Consider the following 26728-nt stretch of genomic DNA (forward strand, 5'->3'; position numbering starts at 1 on the left):
GTGTTGTCATAGTCTATGTTAAAAGAATTTTAGTTTATTGATTACTTATAGAAGACCCCTTGTACCTGAACTACAAGAATTGAAAACATTATGTAAGACAATTCCAAACAGCTTTGTACAACACTAAAGAAATCCACTCATTTGAACATGGAACCCTTGAGGCTGGTCCCAGCATCCAATTCCACCATACAACACATGGCAAAACCAAGCTTGAATAGGCAAGTGTGTGTAATCAGAATAGCTGGATTAAGCAGTTATGGACAACTATGGTAAAATTGAATATTTACAAAAACATCTGAGCAAGTCAAATGGTCAAACACAAGGCTTTTTGTTTTTTTGGTTTTTTTTAAAAAAGGAAAGGAAACCTCTGAGATCTAGATTATCACAATACAGGTTTGTCTTCTTGGCCTTCTAGCATAAGACAAAGAGGACAGACTATGAACCACCAGGTGAAACTGGCATACAAAGGTCTACACTATTTGATCCACAGAATTTGACCACACACACACAAAAAAACAYCTTGAAACCAATTTTTGAACATTAGAAACATTTAAAAATTCCTTTGTAAAGGTTAACATCTGTAGTAATATCAAAAATGACTCCATTTTTCTTTTCAAACACATGGTACAGTATCATGCAGCTAAGTTTACATCAAATGGCTGAGGTATACTGGGCACTTGTAGAGAACAATTTTAGGATAGAGCAGGCTGTTTAGGAAATCTGTTCCAAGTTTATGTACACACACACAACTGAATAAATATAACTAAAAGTTACAAAAATGGTTAAGAAAACCTCTGTTGTACCAGGAACAAGAAAAATTTCTCAAGGAGACCTTGAACACACATTAATTGCCGTATCTGCCCACCCTTCACTTAGCATCATTTCCATCTTAAAGCTACTTCAGAAAATTTAGCTGAAGTAACCTGACAACAGAGCAAACTCTGAAGGAAAAAGAAAAAAAACACACACACACACACAACCAAGCCCCAAAACTAACACTGAGCATCTGAGCATCAAAAGAAACAGACAGAAAATAAAAAAAAATTGGAAGATGTAGCAAAGTGAAGACGGTTTTCAAAACAAAAACCACAGCATTTTAAATCAAGTATTTCATAAAATTTATCTTGCCTTTAGAGCTTATCAGCTAAAACATTTCTTACTTTAATAGCATCCAAAAAGGTAATACACTCCAACATCAAAACAATCTGAAAKAATTCAGCCAGAAAAGACAAACACGAAGTATAAAAGAAACCAAAACCTTTTATTAAGTAACTTTTTTTTWAAAAAAAAGAAAAAAGAACATTACATTTTCTCCAAAGGGATAGCAACATGTCTTATCAATTTAATTTCTGTTACGCATACATCACCTTAGAGCAAAGTTTTGCCACCCAGCCCTCAAATAGATCCGTCACTGCATAGTCACCAATACAATCCCCTCATTAATTCAAGTGCAAAGTCCATTTTGACAGGATGATCAGAACCCAGATCTTCTCTGGTTTAATAACACAGAAGTCCATGTTTTAACGTCCTTTTCTTGGACAGTTATATCACAGCACTCATGCATTAGTCCAGTTCCTCAACCTCTCAATCAACAGTGGAACTGCCATCTTGATCTTTCATTCGTAGACTCCTTTTGACACTCTTCATCTGATTGGATTCTTTATGGAAAATTAAAAGAAAAATGCTGTTGGAATATAGATAATCTTATCCTTAAACTAAGACATTCAACTACTGTACCTTGAAGATGTATTGTAAGCATGTAACTGATGCTTCATTCAGTATTACATATCCTAGAACACCTACTTTTATCAAACTAACACGGTCACATCAGCAGTATAAGAGTCAAAAACACAGACTTCAATCAAAACTGTAAGGAAGTAGGGGAGGACTCATCGGAAGTTCAAGAACACTTTCAGGCTCCATAAACTCAATTTTAAAATTCATGGTGGAAGAACAGAGAAATCAATAATGGGAAATATGAGCTATTTGCTCTGGCAACCATCTTTATTGGACTGACCCATTTACTAAAGCGGACACTTCACTTCTTGGTGGAAAATCAAGTTTATTATAATTAAGCCAAAGTTTTTAACTACTGTCCACACTCTGCTTCAACCACAGAAATACATTACAACCAGTGCAAAGGCATGAAAACTGTTTTCCTGTATGAAGATGGTAACTGGAAACAAGAGACTCCCACCATCTTAACCCAGCTTTCTACCTCATGAAAGAGGCAATGTGATAGCAAGCACATTTATAAAAAAAATTGACTAACTTTAGTTATTGGTGAGAAAAGACACATCAGATGAAATGGTAACAAGTAACACTAGTTGCCTTTAGCAAGGCCACCACAATATTCATCACATAGTCCAACTATACTCTTCATATAGCAGCCCACAAGTGAGTAACAAAACCAGAAGTAATCAAATGACTTCCATCTGGGTAAWTGCAAGTTACATGCCCCCATCTTCACATTTTCTTCCAAGAATTAAAATTTCCAAAGTTAAGCTCATGTATTTCTAAGAATACAAACAAAATACCATCCCTCCTAACATGCAAAAAAATCAAGTAGAGTACGTTACTAAATGGTAAGCTACTTYACAGCCAATACTAACTGTAGGAGAAGAGACTGATATACAAAAGGTTTAAAGATATTTCTTCATGATTTTGAGTATCTGCTTTCTAACTTATGATTTATTCTTTGGAATTTCTATGAGCTTCAACCTCATTTTAGTCTGACTGCCAACTCCACCACTAGTTCTTTCCTATGATAATCTGCACTTACTCTCACAGTGATACAGAAACTACCCACAGCACAGGAAAAATGAGTGGAGCCATCTAGTGGTCTCATCATTCAAATTTACCCATTCTCATTTCAAGATAACCAATCACATAAAAGAAAACAGCAATGGAACTTGTGCAAACAACTTCAGTCTGTCCTTCATAACTGCAATGTCATGTTTTATATTCCTCTATAGACAGATTTCTTCCTTGTTCTAAGTGTATTGAAAAAAGTAGTACAAAACATAAGTAGAATGTAGAATCTGGTAGTTCACTTTGCTTTCACACCGCGCAACATGTGAAGCAATAATAGCAATGAAGCATAGGATATTTCCATTTTCAAAACCAGAAATGGAACATTCAAGCTCGCAGGGATTTTTTGTTTCAATCATTCAACCCATCCTCAGATAGAAATTAAATATTCTGAATACCCCCCCCATACACACTGAAGTGAATAAACGATTTTTAGCTCCTACTGGATACGCTGGCCTAATTTTAAATCCATTTGGCATTTGAAGATAAACTAACATTTGTTTTTTTTTTTTTTTTTTTTTTTTAATACTATGGTCTTGACTGGGGTACCAAAATTTGAGTAATAAACCACCATGAAGTTGTCCATTATTGTCATAATCAAGCATTCAAAAGTACTGGCAAGGGTGCAGCAGAAACCCTTACATAATACTTTAGAAGATCATTTTTATAGCTATTTTAAGAAATAAGGAAAATTAATTATTGGCTTGAACCTTCTCCAGCTGTCAAAAAAACATAATTCAGTTATTTGTCAGTTCGCCTTCAAAGGCCCATTTCTCTTAGGTTAGCCTTCTGCCTTAGACACTAAGGAGATGATAAAAAACAATTTAGGGTAAGTTTCTCTACTAGGTTCACCTATATTTGGTTGTACCAAAAACTTAAATAACCTTGTCGCATCATCTTAAATTCTTCTCTTCACCTAGTAAGGTAATTAGCACTAAACACCACTGGTGATACACTGTAATTGAGAACATGCTATCACAGCCCTTGTTACAGAGCTGTGACATACATCAAAAAGACATCCATGGTCAAAGTATTAACAATAATCAGTCAACTTTCACATGAAATATGCATTTGCATTGTAAGATTTCACAGAACTTGTTTACTTATGAATTAAGACATTTTATCAAGAAGTTTCAATATATGTTGGTAGAAACATACCACTTCTCCACTAAGACATATCCAATGATTCTACATCTAAGCAATGACATTGAGCATCCTTCTCTTTGCTAGATGACATGAATATTTAATTCCTTCTGTAAAAATCAGTTAGGAATCACCCCATTCCTCAACCTTCTGTTATCTACTCYTTACTGTATTTCTTTCTAAACATTTTGGCCACAATAAGTAAGGGACCTGGGTAGTCAATGTAATGCTTTCCAAGTTTACTTCCAAACATTGTTARCATTGTTAACATATGAACAATCTGTATCAACGCACAGAAACCATTTACTACCATGACTAAATTAAGACAAGTTTTGAAACATCCAGGTTTACAAAGTTTTTGCTTCAGGTTTCTGTACTACTTGTTTCTCTAACTATTAAGAGGTGACAGGAACAAAAKGCATCTCTTATGGCCAAAACCATGAGCTCTGTAATCTTGTGTCTATTGAAACTCCGTATTTTCTAAGTATGAGGCTGAAGACCAATCACAACATGTAAAACTATGTATCAGTACAAGCGCATATGACATCACTACATTTACAATGGTTTCCAGAGTGGAGTCTCATGCTTTGAAGCTTGAACTTTGAAGATGAGGGGGTGGGAAATCAAGATTACATACCGCTAGTAAATGAAAAACTACTTCAAAGAACGCCAACAGAGGGAGCTGACTGGACAGAATGAGGTTCTGAGGTACACAACTTCAGGTTTTGTTTGGTCAAATTTTATTAAGGTTTTACTTTCAAAGAGAGATTTTTAACAGAGGAAAAAGCAGGTATGTTCTTTACTGATGTAAGAAGCCAGTAATGAGGTTTTTGCTTAGTACTTAAAAATGGTCAAGTATTCTGGGCAGTCCTAAACCCAATTTTACTGCTATTAAGCATTCACTAAGCACAGCCAAGGTGGTGTGACACTGCATTTAAGATCAGGTGTTCTTAGCTAAAAGCAATGATATTCACCAGGTTTCATAGATCCAGAAATTCATTTAAGGTAAGGTATGACCACAGATGCATTCTTTTCTGGACAGAATTTTAAAAAGCACAAACAAGTATGTCTGAATCCTAAAGATTTGGGCTCAAAACTAAGATATTCCCATGTAAATTTAATGGCATCAAGTAAAGACACCAACTTCAAAGTACCACCTGAGAAATTCAAGCATTTTCTCCTTTTCAGCTCAGAAGTCCACAGTTAAAAAGCACTACTTCAACTAAACATGATCTGTGCTGTTAATCAGAGAAGTCAATACTAACATCTTTCAAGACCCATACATTCTTATCTTCCTTTACAAATGCATTTTGGAATCAGACATTTTGAAGACAACTATTTCYCTCCAGGAGAATTCAGTTTTATATTCACTCTGTCTCTTAGGTAAAGATCGTAAAACAGAAAAGAACAGAAAAAACACTGAATGCTAAAAAGTCATCAATTACAGTGCAAGAAACTTGAACCTGACATAGCTTATCTACAATCCAATGAGAGGAAACAAAAAAAGCACACACAGACATAGGAAACAGGTAAAGACAATACAAAAATGGAACATATTGATTGGTCACAAATTCCTATCATTCAGAGATTATAGCAGGGGATTASGGAATAAAGGCAACACAATGGCCTACAATGGACAGCAAGAGTTTCAAGGAAGAATTTGAAGGAGTAAGAGTTACTAAGTATGCTGTTCCACACTGTACTGGAAAAAATAACCTTAAGATCTCTGAAAGAGCACAGTAATAAAACTTCCAGAACACGAGAGAAAAGATGAGACATGCTGACTGAAGATTGCCAAATCTGAGAACACATGCATAATAACAAGAACTATAATTTCTGAAAGTTTGTTATTTCTAGTTTTGCTTGAAGAACAGGTATTCATACACTGATCCAAAAATGAAAGCAACATAAAGCAGTACAAGGCTATAATAGTGTGTTCTGGCATCGCCTGCACCTTATCTACACACACTCTTTATCCTTTCTGAAAAGAGCTCTACATTAGCCTTGACACTGCATGTGAGAATCAGAAGAAAGTAAGGGACTCTGAAATACAAACRGGAAGCAGCTGCTTTTCTAGCACCTGAGGCAACATACAAGACATTTTTTACTAGAAATTAAGCATGTTTGCTGGAGGTCTCTACTAACTGAATAGCCATAAAGCAGTTAAAAAAAAAATCACTTAACTTCTATCCATTGAAATGATAGAACACTTGAATTTTGGACTAACATTTTTCCAAAATGCCTGCAGTTTAAGGCAGGCATTACTCAATCAGGCAGCATATCAAACTAAAAGGATTGCCTAAGAAACTGTCTTTTTTTTAAAAAAAAATGTATTTTGAAGCAGTTTTACAGGAATAAAGAGCTTTCACTGAAAAAAGTCATTTCACATATACAAAACACAACGGATGCTTATAATTAAAGGTGTAGGATCAAGAAGTCCAAATTTTGGAACAGCTAGGAAGACAAGAGAACTCAAGTTTTTTCAGAAAAGGAAATTCAAGATAATTCTATCTCCACATTCATCCAATATAGTAGAATTGAATGATTTTTTTCCACTCAAGTCTGTCTACTTGGCATTTCAACTATATACAGAATGATTCCTAACTAAGATATATAAGCTAGGAGTTTAGTAAGGCAAACTATCAGTATTATATACCATCTTCTGCAAAGTTGAAACTGAATCAAGACAAACTGAAATATCAGAAAACAGTCACAGAAGAAAGTTCTGCGAGGACAGGCTACTATCTGCTCAAAGATTCTCTCTGATGCTGACAGAAGCATAGAGACAACACAAGATGCTTATGAAACAAATTCATGTTTATGAAATAAATTGACACTAAGAAACAAATTCAAGACCTTCCACTTCATTTGTTATCTAAATCGTGTGTATTATTTCTCTATAGTGACAGATATTTGCAAACCAAATCCTCCTGAACAAGCAACATATATGATTTAGTAGTTCTCAAAGTATAGAGTCGAATCACAGAAGCAGAAGACCAGAGTGCAACTAGATATGAAAACTGTTCTCAAGTAAGACAGGTTGAGAGTACTATCCGAGTGTAACTTCTGTTTCCTAATAGCCCAGCAAGAACACTGCTTCAGTCCCTCAAAGTAAGCCTTTCAGAAACACACATATGTGCACATATACACTTTAAGGAACTTCAGGATGTATTCAGCCAAGAACTTCAGCAAGTTAAACATTATATTCATATTTTTTTAAAAAAAGCTATAAAGTAAATGTTATTAGGAGTAATAACTTACCAGCGCTTCAACCATCAGCAGTTATTTTGTTTATACTGAGTAAATCAACTCCTCAACACATCTGCAGAGAAAATGATAAATTAAAACACTTGAATTAAAATAAATGAACTATCTAGAAAATCAGTACATTAGCCCAAGTTTACCACAAAAATCTTTACCTTATAATAAAACCATTCCCAAGAGATCACAGCATATGGTAGGCTTATCAAAAACTTACACATCAAATATCACTAGGTAACTTGYTATTACAGAACTTGTGCAAAACCCCCCAAAATTCAAACCCAGCCCTGCACACGAATCCCTTGAGAAASCAGGTAACAAAAAAGCAGATTGGAAGACCACTCAGGCGTCTAGGACAAGCAGTATGCTGAAGGTAACTCATATGAGCCCCATAAAAAAATTAAATACTCATTTCACTTAGAGATGGTATCAGTYAGACACAACAGTTGTTTAACACATTGCCATATAAGTCACTTATTCTAAAACCCATAATTATAAACATACAGCCAAGCTCCAAATTTGAAAATTCAACTTGCAAAATGTTCATTGGTGACTCAAAATAAAAAAACATTTAATCAAAAATCACCTTAAGCAAAGGTAACAGAAGATTAAAGTAAGACCCAAAACAACCCACCAAAACCCTTTCCTTTGACTGTAGATTTCATCTGCATTAAATAATTCACTRTCATACAAGTTACCCTCCTAACATATAAACCAACTGCTCCTGTAACATCTCAGGACCTGCTGATATACAGAAATACAGCTTCAACATGTAAAAATTAACGTATTCAGTGATACTATACTGTGTATAATTTTCTAAATTAATCTTTAATTTGATAGCTACTCAGATGTGCAGAAACAAAGCTGTGAAAAGAATTGTAGTTGCTTTGTTGAGATCAACTTACATGAAATAATATAGAAAAAGCTGTCTTTAGAAAGGCAAAATAAAAATTTACAATAATATAACTGGCATGTGCATGCCAGTTATTCGGAAGAACATGAAATTTATAGGTTTAAAATAGGCATTTAAAATGCAGGCCAACAGCAGTTATTAAATGGAAGCAAGAAAAGTGATGTAGTTTAAAATGGTGGCTGGGCATTTTGTGGTAGAAATACAATACGGTTGCTGGACTTTGACCATTCAGGAGCCATCTACCAGTCATACATTTAAAACACATACAAAGCTGAGACATAAACCACGTAGAGGTTTACTCATGCCATTTAGATTCCCCTTCTCATACCAGTACCACTTTACTCAAAAGAAAAAAAAAACTGCAGTTTATGAAGACTAGGTGAAGCTAATAGATGGAAGATTTTCAACATACTGTTCTCAGCTATTTCTAGTATTTTAAAGCACAGCTGGGCATACCTAAGTGGATTAAAGTTCGTTCCTGTTTTCTTCCATTTAAGCTTAGTATCCAGGTATTATAACTTCACAGAAACTTTAATAAGAATCCTGAATATACAATTACATCACAGAGGAACAGCTTTCTCTGGCAAAAGTAGTAGTTAAGATGACCAGTGAGTGTTCCTCTCAACTAAGCAAAATTTTGGAATCTAATGTTTGTCAGAATTATATTGCTTAGAAGTAGTAAAACTTCTCTACTCCGGAGTGAATGGACGAACCAAAAAATGAATTTTGTTGAAGTAGCACTAAGACGCTAAAAAAAATGTTGTATTTCATGCATATGAACACCAATGATCGTTTCTCCAGTTTTCAAACACGCCATTACAGTTCTCGTGTCTCAGTTAAAATAGTATTGATAAAATAATAAAATGACGACATCAGAGCCACAGTTATCTATTACTGAACTATAAAATGCACCCGAAATGCTAAATCTTATGCCGAGACAAAAAAAAAAAAAAAAGCTAATTTCAGCTGACCAATTTTAGCTTTTGAGGTTAACATCTGAACTTTCAGTTTAACATTTATCTATTTTAAAAGTCAAATTAAAATCTTTTAATCAGACTACTTGCAGTAGTTTTCACAGATATGAGATTAAAAAATCTATTCTATATTTAAAAACAAACATGGCTTTTTGCAAAAAATCTTAAGAGGTAGGTCTTACATTTATGGTATCTTTCTCCAATTTAGAGATGAGCATAGTACGGTCTACTCCATAGAAAATGGAATCATAGGTCCATGACTCTTTTGCTTAGAAGCTGGCACTGCTAGTTCCAAGAATCAGAAAAGCACATCTCCTTTTAYAGCACAAGGTGAGGCCAGCTGCTCTAAAGCTATTCACTTTACAGGGAATTCTTTCTCAGGATAAATCATTTGGACAATGACATAAAGCATCACCACCCCAACGATTTTTCACCTGTTGTCAGTCTTACAGATTTTATGCCACRTTACTATGGTGTAGGGTGGTGAGAAAATTAAACTTGTGAGTCCCCATTAATACACACCTAGCCCACGAAGGTCTACAGAACTTGGGGGAGCAAGCTGCTATTYAGCAGATGAAAGCGTTCTTCCTACAAGAAAAGGGTCCAAAAAGCACACAAAAGGAACAAAGGACATTCAGAACTACTTTTATTATAGTATGTGTTCAGTACAAACAGCATCATGATGATATTGGAAGTAGGTAAGACTTAAGATCAAAGTACTTCATTTCATAGGCATCATAAAATACTTAGGTCAGTCAAAATGACTTGGCTCATGAGCACCATATATATATTTTTTACATATATATATTTATATGTATACACACATATTTAATGAGGTCTATTAAAACTGGTAATTTCAGAACTTCAAAGACTTTAAATCTGTGAAATTCGAGATTTCCGCTAATGTTGTCTCATCATTACTATTGGGGGTTTGAATATACGCTTTTATTTGAATTCATCTACTCCTGGCATTATTGTAACAGACTGTCACATGTCTGGTGATTCTGACCCGCTAAACTGAAGGATCAGATGGGATCTTAAATACATTCTGCTAGTATTTTCAAAAATATCAAATCATTTCTAATATGGAATTCTAAATCTGTATTTTCCCATCAGAATTACATAAAAGTTTCAAAACGTACATAACAGACTCATTCGTTCATCATTAGCTGTGTTTTGCCGCAGGGCATTCATGCTATATGCTACATGTCTATTATCCATAAATGTAATTTGCTTTCTACCTTGCATTCTGATGGTAACTCACTGAAGATAAGGGTTTCTTACAATCCAAAGAGGCATTTTTAAAAAGCTTAATCAAAATAGGTCTAAGACTCCTCTCACAGGAAGAGGTAAAGTTAACATCCAAATGAAACAAGAGTACCTGCACTCAGGTAGGAGATCTTAAGCCCTGTTTTTTTAAGTTATGATAAACTAAATAAATTACAAAATGAAGTTAAGAGTATTCTTGAGAATCCTGATACTCATGTCTCCATCAAGATGCCTTAAGCCTTTATGTCTTGAATTTATTTTGAAGTACACTAGCAAGGTAACCTGTGAAAAGGAACCAGTTAAAATAGACAGACAAGATTTCCAACTTTTAATTACATGATGATGAAAGTATGACTCAAATGTAGCCAGTAAGTCTGCTTAAATACGAAACACTGAAGTAAAACTCAAGGACAAAAAGAAAAAAGCGAGCAGAAAGCTGATTTATTTGTATTACAGGAAAGACAGTAAGATGTTTCATGACTTTGAGATTTTTATTCTATCTGAATTTTATTCAAAAAAAAAGTTTTAAGCTTAATGTAAAAATACAAAGGAAGAGCTTATGGAAGTCACTTGTTAGATATCTTGAACCAATGACTTGAGGGAAATTTCTAATGTTTGATTAGACTACCCATGCTTAGTAGTGATAACAATCATAATAAACACAGCTTCATTTTTACACTGTGTGGTTGGGTTATTTCAGACCCTTAAAAAGGTATGTTTTACTTGTAAGTGACCATAAAAATCCTAAGATTTTATGTGCATAAGTAATTTTATGTGCATAAGTAAAGGCATATTAGCCTTACTGTATTCAGTATATACGAAACGTTTTCAAGTACACTAATGCTTAAAGAAAATTCAACAAGGTAAAAAAAAAAATGCAGCTTAAATGTTCAATACTTATTTTGCTTAAAAATGCCTTCTAGGATAATAAAATTTAAATAAACATACCTGATACGCACTCAGAATTCTGATCATGGTCTTTTGCTCGATCAGCTATCTGATTCTTCAGAAGTAACTTAAAAACATCCAGTACCAGCCTTTAAAGAAAAAAAAAAATTCAGAGAACAAAGGTACACAGAGACTCTACCTACAGTTCTACTGTTCTTGATTAAAATAAAGTTTTTCAAGAACAAGTAATTTGTCTTATGATTGATAAATTCTTACCTACAGTACAAAAAAAAGTAATGCTTTATTTGCCAAGTATTAGCATTCAGGTCTCCAAAAGAAAAAGGCCCCCAAAAGCATCTTACCTATATATATCTGGAATCTATAGAGTTTTACTGTCACACAAACTCTACAGTATGTCCAAGTATTAACATTAAAGTACAAAATATAAACATTAAGTACAAAATATAAATAATTTATGAAGTTCAATGCACGTTTTTAATTATGAAAGACAAAACATTTTGCTTTACACGACTATATGACAATTTCCCATCAAATGCAATGCAAATGTATATACAGTAATTCACTTTTTAAATAACCTTCAAAAAGTGAAATTGATACAAAAGTAGCAGCATAAACATCACATTATTTTTAATAAGACCAGTCTATGCCTGTAAAAACTAAAAACAAATAGCATTTTTTAAAAAAGACTAGGTAATTTTATAAAATGTTTCTTCTCCAAATTAAAAATTTTAAGTTTTTTTTTAACCTCTCTGTACAGCAGCAAAAAAGCAAACCCTAAGATGACAAAAAACATGGACATGAACATACTGCCACAAGTTATTATAATCACTCTTACCTAAGAAAAGAAGGTATGTATGACTCTTCTGGTACGATTCTTTGGGAATCCAGTCAGGAAATAAGGTATTATTCACAGAATTCTACCTAAAAAAGGGGAAAAAAAAAGTATGCACATTTTCAGCATTTAGCTTTAGAACAGCAGAGTAAGTCAAATGCTTGATTTTTGTTCATCTTTAGCTAATTAAGTTAGGAAAAACTTAGGACATTAGTAACCATATCTTTGGTACTCAGCTCTAAAAATAAAAGTATAGATGGTTGTTCATATTTGGCTTAAGAAAAACACTGGAGACGGACTGACATACAACATGCATGATCTGTATTTTTGTATGTACAGCTGAGATCTGTTTTTCTATCTCCCATTACTTTAATTTTGAATGACCATAACAAAGTATCTAGCCAACTTAAGTTGTTTTCAAGTGTAACTTCTTTATCACACAATACCCCCTAGCCCTTATACTTTTTTCACATTAGTCTTTACAAGTTGGCTATGCAAAATTAAATAATACCTCTAGTGATAGCAAAGTACTTTTAAAATGGCTTCTGTCATCGGCTTCTGTGAATTTTAAGTCACAAGTTACTTGATCTCCCCAAATATCTATTTTGCCCTTTAGAACAGTTTTAAAACCTTCGACATCTTTGACCTTTAATCAGATCCTAAACTATGCTCTTTAACACAAGGAATAACATATTTGTATTATCTTTAGTCAACTTTTTTTGCTTTTTGTGAAAAGGCTTGACATTTAATTTTGCAGCAGTTGTAATTATCACAATTTTATATTCTAGAAGTATGAAATAACTTCTAAAATTATCTACATRTTTATGAAATATCTTAATATTAAAAGATATCTCAATATAAATTAAAATTCCAGTACCTACTAGCATATATATAAACGCATAWCCTTTAAATAAAATACATTCAGAATTAAGAGCAATTTATTTTCAGTGATATTTAACTGCTGTTTTAGTTTCAGGAACTGAAACAAGCAAAAGCTATTTAAAAAATTACTCCCTAATATACTTAAAAAAAAAACAAAACAAAATAAAACCCAACAACAACAGACACCCACCTAGAGCTAGAACTTTCTTCTCAGCAAACTATGTATGTCACCACCTGCTCTACACTGCAGAACTATTGCTCGGGTTATAAAACCGTTTTAATTCGAATCTAAAATTAAGATGCCGAATACTTTGCATAAAGGTGAAAGAACTACAATGGTTGCTCAAACTTACACTTAATATACTTCTAAAAAAGTCAACTTTCACTGATGTAATGATCGATTTGTATTTACAAAGGGAGTAACGAAAAACATAGATTTATCTCCAATTCTAGTATATAAAACCTGTACRGAGTTTTATAATTCGGTACAAGTCTACACCAGAAAGATGCAACAAATATGGCTATACATAATCTCCAATTAAATATGAAGGTTCATTACTTTAGATTTACTTCCTGATATGCTACAATGACTTTTTAAATAAATATTCGGAATTCGAATTTTACCCCTGAAGTGGTAATCACTGAATGCAAGCCAATGCAAAACAAACATCAGGCGTTCCATTTAAACTTTCATTTTTTAAGTCTACCAATACATGCTGTACATTTTCTAAATTATTAACCAGCAAAATAACGATAAAAAATGCTATATAAATAGAAACGACTGGAAGCTCCCTGAAAAATGCATAAACTGAACATGAAAAATCAGAACTGACACGCAACAAATGCTTTTTAAATGTCTTTAATATGCTACACACAAACCCATTAGTTTCCTTATCAGGCAATTCACATTTAAGTAACTATCTCTTTTTCTTGTAGTATAGTCTAAGTGACAACTGTAGTATTTTGCCAACTTTAAACTACAGACTTGGCATGACCGAGTTTGATTTTTTTTTAATACTTGCAAGTTCTTGTACTGCCATTTTAATCACAAAATCATATTGTATATAATTCTCACAGCTCTCTTTAAAGTTCTACTCTTGAACYGCTGTTCTTCAAGTGAAGTAAATTTTTATCTATTATTGAAATAAAATCCTGAGCTGTCGCATCTGCAGCCTATTTTTTCTTACTGGTTTGTAAAGAGTTAAAAGCCAACACCCCACAAAAAAAAACACCAAGTTTTATTTTTAAGAGAAAAGGACATGGCGTCTTTGTTCTTACAAACTACGAAAACATATCCCCGTTTGAGCAGCAATAGGCAACAAATGCTCTTTAAACAGATATGGGCTTAGGGCTAAACATTTAACTGATGATGTAGTACAGTCCTCAACACTCCCCCCCCCCTTACTGCTGCATTGGAGTTATAAGCTGGTTTGCAGATGTCCCCCTTTCACGCTGCACTGGAGGGGAGCAGGTCTGCAGCTCCCCCCCTCCTCCCTGCTGCAATGGGGAGCCCGTCTGCAGCTCCCCCATCCTCCCTACTGCAATGGGGGAGCAGGGCACGCGAGCCCCTCAGTGCTGCATGAGCCGGGGGGGGGGGGGCAGCGCTCTGCGGACCGAGCACGGATCGGTGTTACCGACGAGGTCGCCAAGCCGGGCTCCCTCCGCGGCTCCCCTTCGCCGACGTCTCCCTCCCGCAACGGCACGGCGCCCCCCGCACCCGAGAGGGGTCACGGCGACGAGCGGGGGCCCCCCAGGCTCCCCGCGGGGAGCGCAGGGGAGCGAGGGAGAGGCAGGCGCCCCCTCCCCCTCCCGGCTCCAAGGACATTTTGTTTTTCCTCCCAAGGACAAAGGACAATGAGAAGCGAGGAGACTCAGGCACTTACCCGGCAAAGAGCAGCCCGCTGGCAGGCAACGGGGGCCCCGAGAGCGGGGCACCACTCCCCTCCTCGCCCTGCCCGCGGCGGAGGACGGCTGCGCGGCCGCCGGGCGCGGGAGCGGCGCGGGCAGCGCTCCGCAGCCCGCCGCCATTGCCCTTCGCCCGTCGGCAGCCCGGCGCGGCAGCCCGGCTCGCCGCACTCCGTCGCCCCAGAGCCCCCGGAGTGCTGGGCCCGACGAGGCCCCCGAGCCCGGCGCCCGGGGCGCTCCCCGGACCTCCCGGCTCCGAGCGGCGGGGAGAGTGCCCGAGAGCCCGGCTGCGGCTGCTTCCCCGGCCATCTTGTGCCGTGTGTGTGAGAGAGTCTCTCCCGTCTCCTCTCAACTCCTTCCTCCCCTCCCCCCCGCACAACATGGCCGCCCGCTCACTACTCACTGCGGCGGGGAAGGGGCCGGGCCTGCGCCCCTGCCCCCTGCTGCCGCGCACAGCGCCCCCTCCCCCCGCGCCGCCCTGCTCCGCGCGCGCGCCGCGCGCCGCTCCCCATTGGCTGCGCGGCGCCCTCCCCTCCGGGCCCGAGCGCGCGCGCCGCTGCCATTGGCCGCGCCGCACCCTCCCTTCGACCTACCCACCCCGGGCCCGCGCGCACCGCGGCCGCGGCCTCCCATTGGCCGCGCTCGTCGCCGCTCCCCCTCCCCACCCGCACCAACGGTCGCCGCCGAGTATTGGCGAGCGGCGCCGGCCGCTCCCGATTGGCTCCTTGGCTCCTCCAGGCTGCCCTGCCCCGCCCCCCGCGCCGCACCCTGGCCGCCCCTCAGGGGCGGCGGGCTGCGCCGGGGCGGCCTCGCTCCTCAACGCCGGCCCCGCTCCTCAACGCCGGCCCCACCGCGGTCCTCCGGGGCTGGGCTGCCACCGGCCTCCCCAACCCCACCCGCATGGGGTATCTTCAGCTCCACCCAGCCTCGCAACCAGCCTGATCTCTGCCTTGACCCGGCTTACCAAGTGCCGCAGATGGAGGGTGACCTGCCACTTCGGCCCATCTTCGCACTTGCCTGCACAGTGTCTTGCCTGTCAGTTCACGCCAGTGCTGCCAAGCCTGCATCACAGACTACCCAATAGGTTGTTTTGCATAAGCATCCACTGTGGTCCTAGCCAGGACCACAAAAACAATCTCAAACACAGACCAGATTTGAACACTCCTTCCTGTCAGTAGCGCATTACGCTTTGGGTGGCTGTCGCGCACGAAGCTTGCCACCCAACTTGGCGTAACARAAACCACAAGCCTTTTAGCCCATGCTTCAAAAATCCTCTCATGCCAGCCCAAGGCACCCTTTGCTAACCTGCACTAAAACTTCGTGCAATGATCTGTAAGACTAATCCACCCTAATTCAGTCTGTAAGAAAAAAAAAAAAACAAGCCCTCACCTAGCAGTCAAMTGTGGCATTTATGCCCTGCACTACCAGAAAGCATACGTGTTCTCAGCAGCCCCAGCTACACGCCAGCCTGACCAGGGCACTGCCACAGCCCAGCCTCCATGGGCCCCAGCTCATCAAGTACCACAGAAAGCTTGAAAATACATCTAACTGCATCCATGTCACTAAAATATTTGCTCTCTTGACCTAAGTTTAGCCAATGATCTTGCACCTTTTCCATCTTCAACCTGCTCATGATCTCCAGCTACAGATAAAGCCACATAAAACACTTCACAAGCCAGAGGCATCAGTTCATCCTGATTAGTGCCTCAGAAAAACACCACAAATACCCAAGTATCATGCTTTTTTTTTAGACAGTACCATAGAAACTGTCTCATATGCCAACCTCACCAGGACTCTGTCTCCTGTTTTGACTACTGCCATGGAAACCATTTCAGATACCAGCACAATCAGGGCATCCTCCACATTCTTGGTCAGTGTCAAATGTTTGTCCCCAGCCAGTCAGTTGTGATGTTCCACTCTAAGAGGCACACCCAGCAAGCATGACAGAATGACATAATGAATATTTATAGACTTCAGCAGCCACTTTGAATGATACCCATGCCTTCCTCCTCTTCGTTTTTCATGTGCACATTGTGCTCCATTAAAAGCTGTGATGTTAAAAGCAGAGGGAAAGATGGTTCATTCTTTCTTCTTTCATATAATATGGGTCATTATGGCAGCAACAAAACCAACAATGCTTAATAAGAATATTATGGAAGGTCTCAGGAGCTAGTCTAAAACTCAAATGTGGGCAGTTGCACTTCAGCTGGACTGGGGTCTTATAAGCCTAGAGGCCAGAAGAATCCGGTCAGCTAGAAAGAATCGTTCACTCATGTCCTCGAGGATAAGAGATTTTGAATTGAGAGATGGATTTCCTTTGGAATTACAGAGGAAAGCAGACCTTTCCCTACTGGGCAAAGGGATAGGGGAGACAGTGGTAGTAGGGTCCCTAGCGTAATAAAAGTTGTGATGTCGGTGGCCTGCATATTSATAAAGCTAAAACAATATGGGAACCTCCAGCCAAGGGAATTAATGGTGGGACAGRGAAGCAGATAAGAGCTTCTCAGTGGAAGAGGGTAGCAAAAGGCCTCCTCCCAAGAAAAACTGAAGTTCTATTCTGTGGAAAGTACAGAGAGCAGGATGTATTTTACAACTTCATTCCCAGTTCAGGTTCTGACAAATACTAATCCTCTTGCTCTCCATGGAACTAACTCAGCATAACTATGCAAAGGTGTTTGCATGGACAGAACCCAGATGTTGGCTTCCCTGAAAAAATACCAGCAATGAAGAAAGGCAACCGAGGATGAGGCAAGAACTAGATAAAAGCAGAGCACAGCACTGCATTTCTACTTACATAGGTATTTTCAACCGACATTGAAAGATGCAACCACACAGCAAGGAGAAACARTTTCACAGCAGAAGAACACACAATTTCCAGACTTTCTATCGTTTGTTCCCAGAATACAGGTACATTCCTAGGAGAAGAAAAAATATATAAAAAACATGATGGTTTCCAATAAACAGACGAAGRGGGGAAACAAGTTCAAGCACTCAAGACTTACTTTTGAACACTGTAAGAATAGTCTTGCTATGTCATGATTAAGATTGTAACTCAACAAGATCTAAACTGTATGCTCAAACTCTTACCTGTTTTTTCTCCAACTATATCAGATTGCCTAAGAAAATAGATTAGTCTTGTTTACAAACTTCTTTCATGTACATTTACAGAAAAAAGTTTTTAAAAGTCACTTACTGTATTGCTGTTATGTGGAACCAAAAGTTAATGGAACTCTAATATCATCATGTAATATATTTAATGCCATTTTATTGCTTGCTGGTCACCAAGGCCTAAAGCAGATAGACAACTTGATGTTTCCATTGCTAAATCTGGAAATATTTTTGAGACTACATCTGTGGCTAGTATTCCAGATGTAGGCACACATTGCTTTCTAATACTCATCCAAATTATTTTTCTACAACCTGTGTTCCTTCCCTCCCAACTTTTAGGAAAATTACTATTATTCTTTAAGGACAAAATGCAAAAGAATACTGTAAATTCACAGATCAACATCCCCTCCTTGCTCTGCCACAACATGTGCTCTGTACTGAGTCTGAAGAGCCAGAGTTCTTTGAAATATAACAGGTAAAGACTTAGGATACAGGTCTTTTGAGCCACATACGCAATGGAAAGGCCAGAGATTTGAATTCAACATTTGACAAAATGATTAGATATTGTACCTGCCTTTTGAAGTGGAAAAAAGCGCAAACACGATTGAGAGATGTGCAGTATCACCAAACTTTTGATTAACAAAACCTCTATCACTTTTCAGGGGAAAAAAAAAAAAAAACAATTTTCTAGGCCCTAAGCAAACACAATAGTTCAAAGTGTTTTATTAGAGAACATGCAAGCAAGAACAGATGCTCTTTGAGCATAGCAAGCTATTTGGTGGTAAACATTTAAAATCCTTCAAAGGGGGTGTTCGCAGAAATTGTTGCTTTGGCCTGAATAAAATACAATCGTATTTTCTATTTTTGTTTATAGCGTGTAATATGCTACTAAAACAAGCAAACAAGATCTGCTTCCCCCTCCCCCYTCTGTTTTCTTCCTCAGTAATTCACTACTAAAATCACAGTAATTGTCCAGACAAATACAAATTACTTTATATTCTAGGCAAATCTACTTTATCTTACTTTTGAAAAAATAAGATTTTTGGAATAAGCTAAATAAAGACACTGTAAAAATATAACTACATCAATACTACTTTCATTGGCGGACTTTTCATAGGAGCTAATATTAATCTGACTAAAATCTGACAGAGGAATATCAATAGAGACAAAAGTAAATAAAAACAAAGTTCTAACCATAGAACCAACTCCCCTATGTGACTGGTAACGATTATTTTGGTATACTGATCCTAGCTAAAGCTTTCTGGTACTGTCACAAGACAAGCAGTAACAACAATACTAGCAACCAGTTCATGCTATTAATCTCAAGCCAGAATTCACATCCAGGCTTTTGTTTCAGCCTGTAGTGAGTAATTGCAAACACATCCATGCACGCACGCACACTCAGAACTTTTAAATATGCCACTTTTGTTTCTATGATTTAACACTAAAAACTAAGATTATGTTAATATGGTGGCTTTACTAGCACTTTTATGGTGCTCATATTTAGAATGATGACCCTTCTGAGCAGAAAGGAAARGATTTATTACTAAGAATAATTAGAAACAGTCTCACCAGTATCATAAACATATGATAAAAAAAAGAACTTTCAGTCTGCTAAGCCAGACTCCACTGCTTTTTCAGTTTATTCAAAATTAAGCTCTTAACGAAGATTCAGCTCTGACTTCTTATTCCGGTTTTCTAATGGGGAAAAAAGTTATCAATAAAAGATAAAGACRTAAGAAGGCAGAAATGGGACTAATGTATCATAGAAAATAACAACAAYCTCAGTCAAGATTCTTATGCTATATTTCAGCCAGACTTAACATATAGTGATTGCCTTAAATGTCAGTCTTAGATGTGTAAGCAGACTGGGAGAGGTACAGCCACCCCTACTTCTTATGAAGCGGTTTTAAACTTGAGACTGATTCAAACTTGAAAAGCTTAGATGATTGTTTAATAATAATGTTTACATTACTTAAAATAACCTGCACTTGAAACAACAAGCTTTTCATCCCCCTTTTTGTCTTACTTTTGCAGAATCATCTGGTTTGTCAGGATCAGTTTTTAGGTAATTATTAAACTACTTTGCTGGCTTGGCAAACTTTATGAAAAAGGACTTTGACACAGCAGAATAAATACTAGTTGACCATTTTGCCCATACCTAGTTAGATACTCATATTTAAGCAAGTGATAATAAGCTATTACATTTCTCCTTACATGAAAGAGAAGGATGCAACTTTGCTTATTAGTGAAATCACCTTTAGAAGCAAGCATAATAAACTAGCGTGCACCTTCCCAGGAACTTTAATATCCATAGCTACAACAWGCAAAGGCAGGTTCTATGACTTGAGTTACATGCTTTAATTTCTCTGCACTGGTGAAGTTTGCTGTTTTAGAAACTTGCAAGACTAGAAAACTGCAAGGATTAGACATATTAGTAGAGCTTTACAGATGTTTACAAGGTAGACAACACGAACTTTTTTTCTGTCACCCCTTCTAACTGTAAAGTCTGAAGAGTCATATAAGTGTTCTAGTGAGGTGAGAAATATTCRTCATTTTATCAAGAGTCTGAAGAAAAGGAAAAAAAGCAGCCTTGGAAAGATTGAGCACACCATGACCAATCATGTGTTACAAAACAAAAATATTATTCTCCATCATATCACATTGCTCTTAGATGAAGAGTTAGAAAGAAAACATTCTATATTTAAGCAAAGTCTTTAGAGTATTTGGATTATAAATCTACTGGAGAAAAAATATTTCTAGGAGTTCTASATAATGAGTTTAATTTTTTTAATCAAATCATTTGCAATTCTAGCATGCTTACTTCTTGTGCAGATTTTAAATTATTTTTTCAAACACTTATCTGTAACCTTGAAATTTATTTTCTATAAACATGAGCCTGTAAAGCTTGATTGCTTAAATGTCTGTAGAACATAAAACAGGGAGAACAGATTTCACACGTGTGTTTACTCAARTTTGTGGAAAAAATCAAATCGGGGACTCAAAAAAAACCACTGTAATTTTTCATTTTTCTAGTAAATATCAGTTTRACTTCTGGTGCAGACTAGAAGGTTTAGATGACTAAGTAGGTATGCTTTCTTGGTAGCKTCTCTGGAGTTTCAGAGGCACAAGGTCTTTAACTAGCTTTGCAGAAGCAATGAATTCCACTCAGACTGAACTGGATGAATTACAACCACTACTAGGCTGAAAAGAAAAACAACCCTTACCTTTTTTATTTCAAGCAAGTCAAACAATTTAGTACAAGTCTGTTTCCATAACAATCTTCATTCTTGTCTCTTGTGTACAGGTAGCACCATAGGTCATCTTATTGATTGCTATATAAGAGTTGACAAAATGATATATTATTCAGCAAATTGCCACATACAGTGAAAAGGAACAGTGCATTTCTGAAATCTTAAAACAAGCATATACTTTTTTTTATTTTAGAGACATTTGGTGTGATGAAGTGCTGTATCACCGTATTCTGGTGCACTGTATACAAACTAGAGAAGAACCCTTACATTTGTGGTTCAGAAYAAAACTTCATATTTGTTAACTGATTTGACTTCACATCTAAATAAGAATTTTGGATGGAGTGATGTTATGTCAGAGACACAATTATCCATCTAGGAGTGCTCATAAGGCTAGGGACTAGAATAGTTTTGTGCATATCAAATATTATCTATCCAAACCTGAAAATCAGCAGCTATAACACTTGCAGGCAACTATTCTGCATGCCAAAAGATAATCTTTTGCCCTCTGAACAAGTTGTCAATTGTGACAGTCCTATCTCAGCTTAAAATTATCAGTAGTGTATTTTCTATGTTTAGTCAAAATTAGTAGTAGAAGGTGAGTTGGTGAGAAAACAAGCTGTSCAAGAAAACATTGTTGGTACAGTCCTGCTGCAAAATGAGGTCAAGGGCTTTTGGTATATTCAAGTGTTAGAATGAATGCAAAGATGACATCTTGGGTTAGATTTCCACAGTGCTTGGTCTCCATTTGAAAATTTTAGTTGCAACTTTCATTGCAATTTCARGGGAAGACCTGAAAAAGGTTCTGTGAGTTCAAAATTTGACCTCTTTTCTTCAATATATGATAGTGRATCTAAGTTATTCCCTCTACAAATGTGCCTTGTTTTAAGGTTTAAAAACTTCAGTATTTAACAATTTAATATTCTTGTTAATCCAGACACATGGGCCTTAAATTGTGTCTGTGCCTTTAATTCTGCTCCAAGTAATTATAGGTAGGTCAATGGAATCACTCCAGATTTTTATTGGTGTATCTAAAAGTAATGTTCTCCTAAGGATTTGGAAGCAAASTGAATTTAGGTATGAACATGTACATCAGTACTCTGGAAACGCAAATGGCATGAACTAACCCGGTCCACAGAAAGGAAAGAGGTAATTGCATCCGTGCTCTTTGTATGTTCCTCAACATTTATTTGCCTCGCTTATTAATRCAGGCAAGAGGAATAATATATGCATTAAACTGTGCTATCGTTTTTATCTTTCAGTATACCTTTCCATAAAGCACAATATTGATTATAAGGAGACCAGATGTCAAGCTTTTAAGTAGGAGCAAATAGTTTTCCAACTTTGCCCTAGCTAGAATTTTTTTGTAATACAAACCACACATTTTAGCAGTATTAAACAGTACGTTTGAGCACTCTGACCTAATATGTAACAAAGAACMCTACAGAAGCTTTGGTGGTGGTGGTAGGGAAATGCATGCCCAATATGAGCTTACATGTGTAGGAGAGAAGGTCAAATACTTGAGTATATGAACAAGAGTGAGATACTGAAACTGTAATAACTGATAATTTTCTTAAATTCCAGTAATTAAAATATTGTAYTGCTTGCCAGCTTATTGAGTGCCGATAATGAATATTTGGGAAACATTTTTTCCTCTATAAAACTCTTATATTCAAAAGATTAAAGGAAGATTATACATATATGCATATACGCATATATACACACACACATATATATTCATGCACTTAATAGAATGAAAATAGGAACCAAAAAATGAATTTAAAGAAAAATGACTTAAATGCAAAAAACTACAAGTGATATTAATAAAACAGAATTAAAGTTAACATTAAATTCTTACATTAGAAGAAAACAATCAAATTAAGACATTCAGAAAGGCACATTAGTATATGCTAGTAATTTCTACTTACAAAGCAAATTACTTAATATTATTGTTATAATGCACAGTCTCACAAGAACAAATCAAAGATGCGCACAAAGTTAACAGAAAAGCCCTGTACTTGTATTCTGCATTGCTGGTGAACACCAGTGCATTTTGCATTCATACAGATCGAGGTTACATTTGACCTGTGGATTTAACACAGACTGTCTAACAGACAGTCAAGGTGATGTTTGCCACTGAGGTGGCAAAAACAATTCTTTAGGTTGTTTTTTTGTGTGTGTGTGGTGAAGGAATCACTGTCTCAGAAAATTCTTTTCAAAAGCAAACACTTTTTTCAACCCGTCAGAGAGATGGGATCAAACACTTTGCAATATCAAACTGCAACTAATGAGGTGGCAATAACGAAGCAGAACCTGATGCATCTATCAGTCTCTGTATACGGAGGAACATGACTTTTGTATTGTTTACRACTAGTACTTTTTTGAAATCCTATTTTGGATTTGGATACCATGCTTAGAAGTCAATGTTTTGTGAGCTATTAAATAACAAGGCCTAACTTCCTAAAAGTGGCAGCCTGTATACTCAATTAGTACCCTATTTTACTCCTCACGCAGAGGCTGCCCAGTGTCCTGCCTGTGAGAGCTGCAGGAACTTTCTCCTTGCCTGGGAGCCCCTCGCTCTCCACCCTGAGTTTGGGCCACAGCTGGGCAGACTTGTGGCACGGGCAGGGATGTCTCCAAGCTAAACGTTGCTGACTGGTCTGCCGGTCAGATGGCGATYGCCTGATCAGCAAGCAAAGCAAAGCAGATAATCCTTGAACGCCTGTCGTCTTGTTTTAGCGGAAGCGCTAACTTGCATCTTTGTAACTGGCAGCTTCAAAAGTGCAGAAACTCTAGAACTCAGGTCTGTTTGAAACTGAACATCAGATGCAAAATTGCTGGGAGGTCTCTAACAGCACAATTTCACAAGCCCTGGCTCCTTAAGAGGCCAGGATAAAGATATAGCTACATGAAAAATAAATGAGCAGCTTTTTCTGATTCTGAAACCAGAAAAAAAATAATGCAAAACCAAAATCCTGTTCTCCGAAACACCAGCTGCCTCTCCCATCTCTCAGAGACTTTTTAAATATATGAGCCTTATAATGTACATTGAAAGCAAAAGAACAGAGAAAGTAAATTCCAGCACTGAAGACCCTTAACAAAAAGGCCCAGTAATACTTGCTGTAAGAACTTTATACTAAAGGAGATTCAGTCTGACTTCTGCTTGGAAATGTACGTTCTCATCTGATCAAATGAGCGGTTCTGTGGTACAAAAGAGAAATCTGTCTGAAACCTTAGATCAAAACTAATACCTTAAATTCCACCTGGAAGTCAAGTCAGCCAGTGCAAGTCAAAAAGTATTAGTATTTTGTGTGCCTGGATCAGTCAGCCACTTTTTGCTACTAGAACCAAATACTCTGCTTAAAAACATACCTAATCCTCAACTGAAAAACTACATTTTCCCTGCACATCTCAGCTGCGATTTTGTCTACATTACACCGGGCACGCAGCCACGCTAAAACTCCATGTGGTTATCTTAGCTATGGACTCAGTGATATTTCTGGGGCCAAGTCATTCCTACAAAATTTTCCCAGTCTCCTCAAGACAGACTTGATTTCGATCTCCCAGAGAGAACTTCGCCCCTTTTCCTCATTTTCTTTCTTGCCCATATTGCTGTTTTACCTTAAGATTAAACTAAAAAGCCTTTGGACCAAAAGAGGGTGGAGGAGGAGCAACCTCTCAATTAAAACCAAAAGAAAACCTCTTAAAACAGAAACTAACTACAACATGTCTCTCTGCCGCATCAACTGTTCCACAAAATGGCGACTGCCTCTACAGACAGCTGCCTAAAAACACACACGCATCCCAAGGGAAAGCGGAAACACAACCTTTTTTTTTGSTTTGGTTTGGTTCCCCCCCTTCCCCTTGCCGTCATTTTTCCTCTCTTTGCATTCAGCCTCTTGACACAGAGCCCTCCCCAAGCCGTAACCTGATGACCACAGCAGTGCTGAGGAGCACGCAGAGCCCTCCTGCTCGCACGCTGTCCAGCCTGTCACCTCTGCCTGAGAGGCTGCAGCTTCTGGAAAACACCCCAAATTCTTCCACACCCAGTAATTTTTARGTCCCGCGGAGCGTGGTGATGGGGTGTGGGCAGCGCAGCGCTAGCGCGCGGCAGCRGCCAGGGCTCCCGACTCGAACACCACATATGGGGATCGCTCGGAAAACAAATCTGCTGATTCGGTCCATATCATAGTGATCTTGCCCTCTAGAATTTTCTCCCTCAAGTTCCCAAATATAAAGGGACTTTTGTGCTAAATCCCGAGCTGCAGTACTGACAGGATCTGTACAGTGCACCATGTGGTATTTGGTTTCTCGCTACAGTACATGTTTTTATAATGATGGGGGAAGGGAAGGGAAGCTGCTCTTAACCAGCATGCCAATAATCTGTTGCAAAGGACTGGAGCTCTCAGAGCCAATTAGTCCTGAAGTTAACCACTTAATTGCTGGAAAACTCCAGCCACAGGCAGTCTCACTAAGAACAGGGACAGATAAGACTGGCTGTCTAGTGCATCTTGCTGTCACTGCCAGTTTGTTCACTGGTATGTTTTTCTACACTTTTAACATTTTTTTTTAGTTAATACTTTCCAATATTAAAACTGACCACTGGAACTCTTCTGATAAATTAACTTGGATCAGTGTGCAAAGGCAGGACAGCTRTATCCAGAAAGAACACACACAGTTAACAGGCTGGATATATTTTAAGATCTGTCCCAACTTGTGGTGGAACCTGTGAAAACCACCTGCAGGAGAAACATTTCCTGAGTAAGAAGTTTGGGTGGGTAGAAGTCARTGCCAAGCTCCCTTTTCCTGAGGATAAGAAGCTGGTACAGGCCACCGTGAGGACGGGAACAGGCAGGGTGCTGCCATTGCAGAGGGAACCAGGCTCTGGCCTGCTTTACTCTGTCCTGCCTGCAGCCTCTCCTGGCAGGGCTGCTAGTGTCTCCAGTACCACATTAAAAAAAAAACAACAACAACAAAAAAAAAACACACCCTAAGAAAGTGATGGCATGGTCTATCTCCCTCTAAACATGTACATCTTTGTAATCCTTGCACTGTGCCCAGGCACAAAGGCATACTTCAAACCTTCCTGCACCAGTTTTGATCTTCTGACCTCTTAAATGCATTAGAGAAAGACAAAAAAAAGTAATTCTTTTCTATATTCCAGTTTAATTCACCATAAACTTTTAAGGCCTGAGGCAAAGCAGCTCATGGCTTGTGCACTGCTGAATAAGCTAGGGCAAAGATAGGGAATTCCCTATCTTCAGTCTTTTCTTTTACAAGGACCAGTCTTGACACAGTCTGGGAGTGCAGAAAAATGGGGTGCTAAAGCAGAGCAACAGGAGCAGGCTTCCACTCAGCACAGCAGGCTGGTAAGCCTATTTATTTTTTTATTCCGTGATGCACAAGAGGATGTTGAATCACACTCTCAGGGAAGCCAGCAGGATCAGCAGAGTGTTTATATGGCATGACC

The 26728-nt window shown here is 38.1% G+C and overlaps 1 long non-coding RNA gene across 6 annotated transcripts; it reads right to left on the reverse strand.

Moving 5' to 3' along the window:
• Positions 1-1242: 1242 nt before the first annotated feature.
• LOC146593789 (uncharacterized) lies at positions 1243-25405 on the reverse strand. 6 transcript variants are annotated; one of them, XR_014896300.1, is made up of 6 exons: positions 25187-25405; positions 17694-17814; positions 12116-12201; positions 11320-11408; positions 7216-7276; positions 1243-1658 (listed from the first exon to the last, which is right to left on the reverse strand). It is a non-coding gene; the product is annotated as an uncharacterized LOC146593789 (long non-coding RNA). The 6 variants fall into 6 exon arrangements; XR_014896299.1 differs by lacking the exon at positions 25187-25405 and adding an exon at positions 21235-21363; XR_014896301.1 differs by lacking the exons at positions 17694-17814; positions 25187-25405 and adding an exon at positions 15864-15932.
• Positions 25406-26728: the final 1323 nt, after the last annotated feature.

The sequence above is a fragment of the Rhea americana genome, unplaced genomic scaffold, assembly GCF_003343005.1.
Source record: "Rhea americana isolate MKP2758 unplaced genomic scaffold, rheAme1 scaffold_28, whole genome shotgun sequence".
Taxonomy (NCBI): domain Eukaryota; kingdom Metazoa; phylum Chordata; class Aves; order Rheiformes; family Rheidae; genus Rhea; species Rhea americana.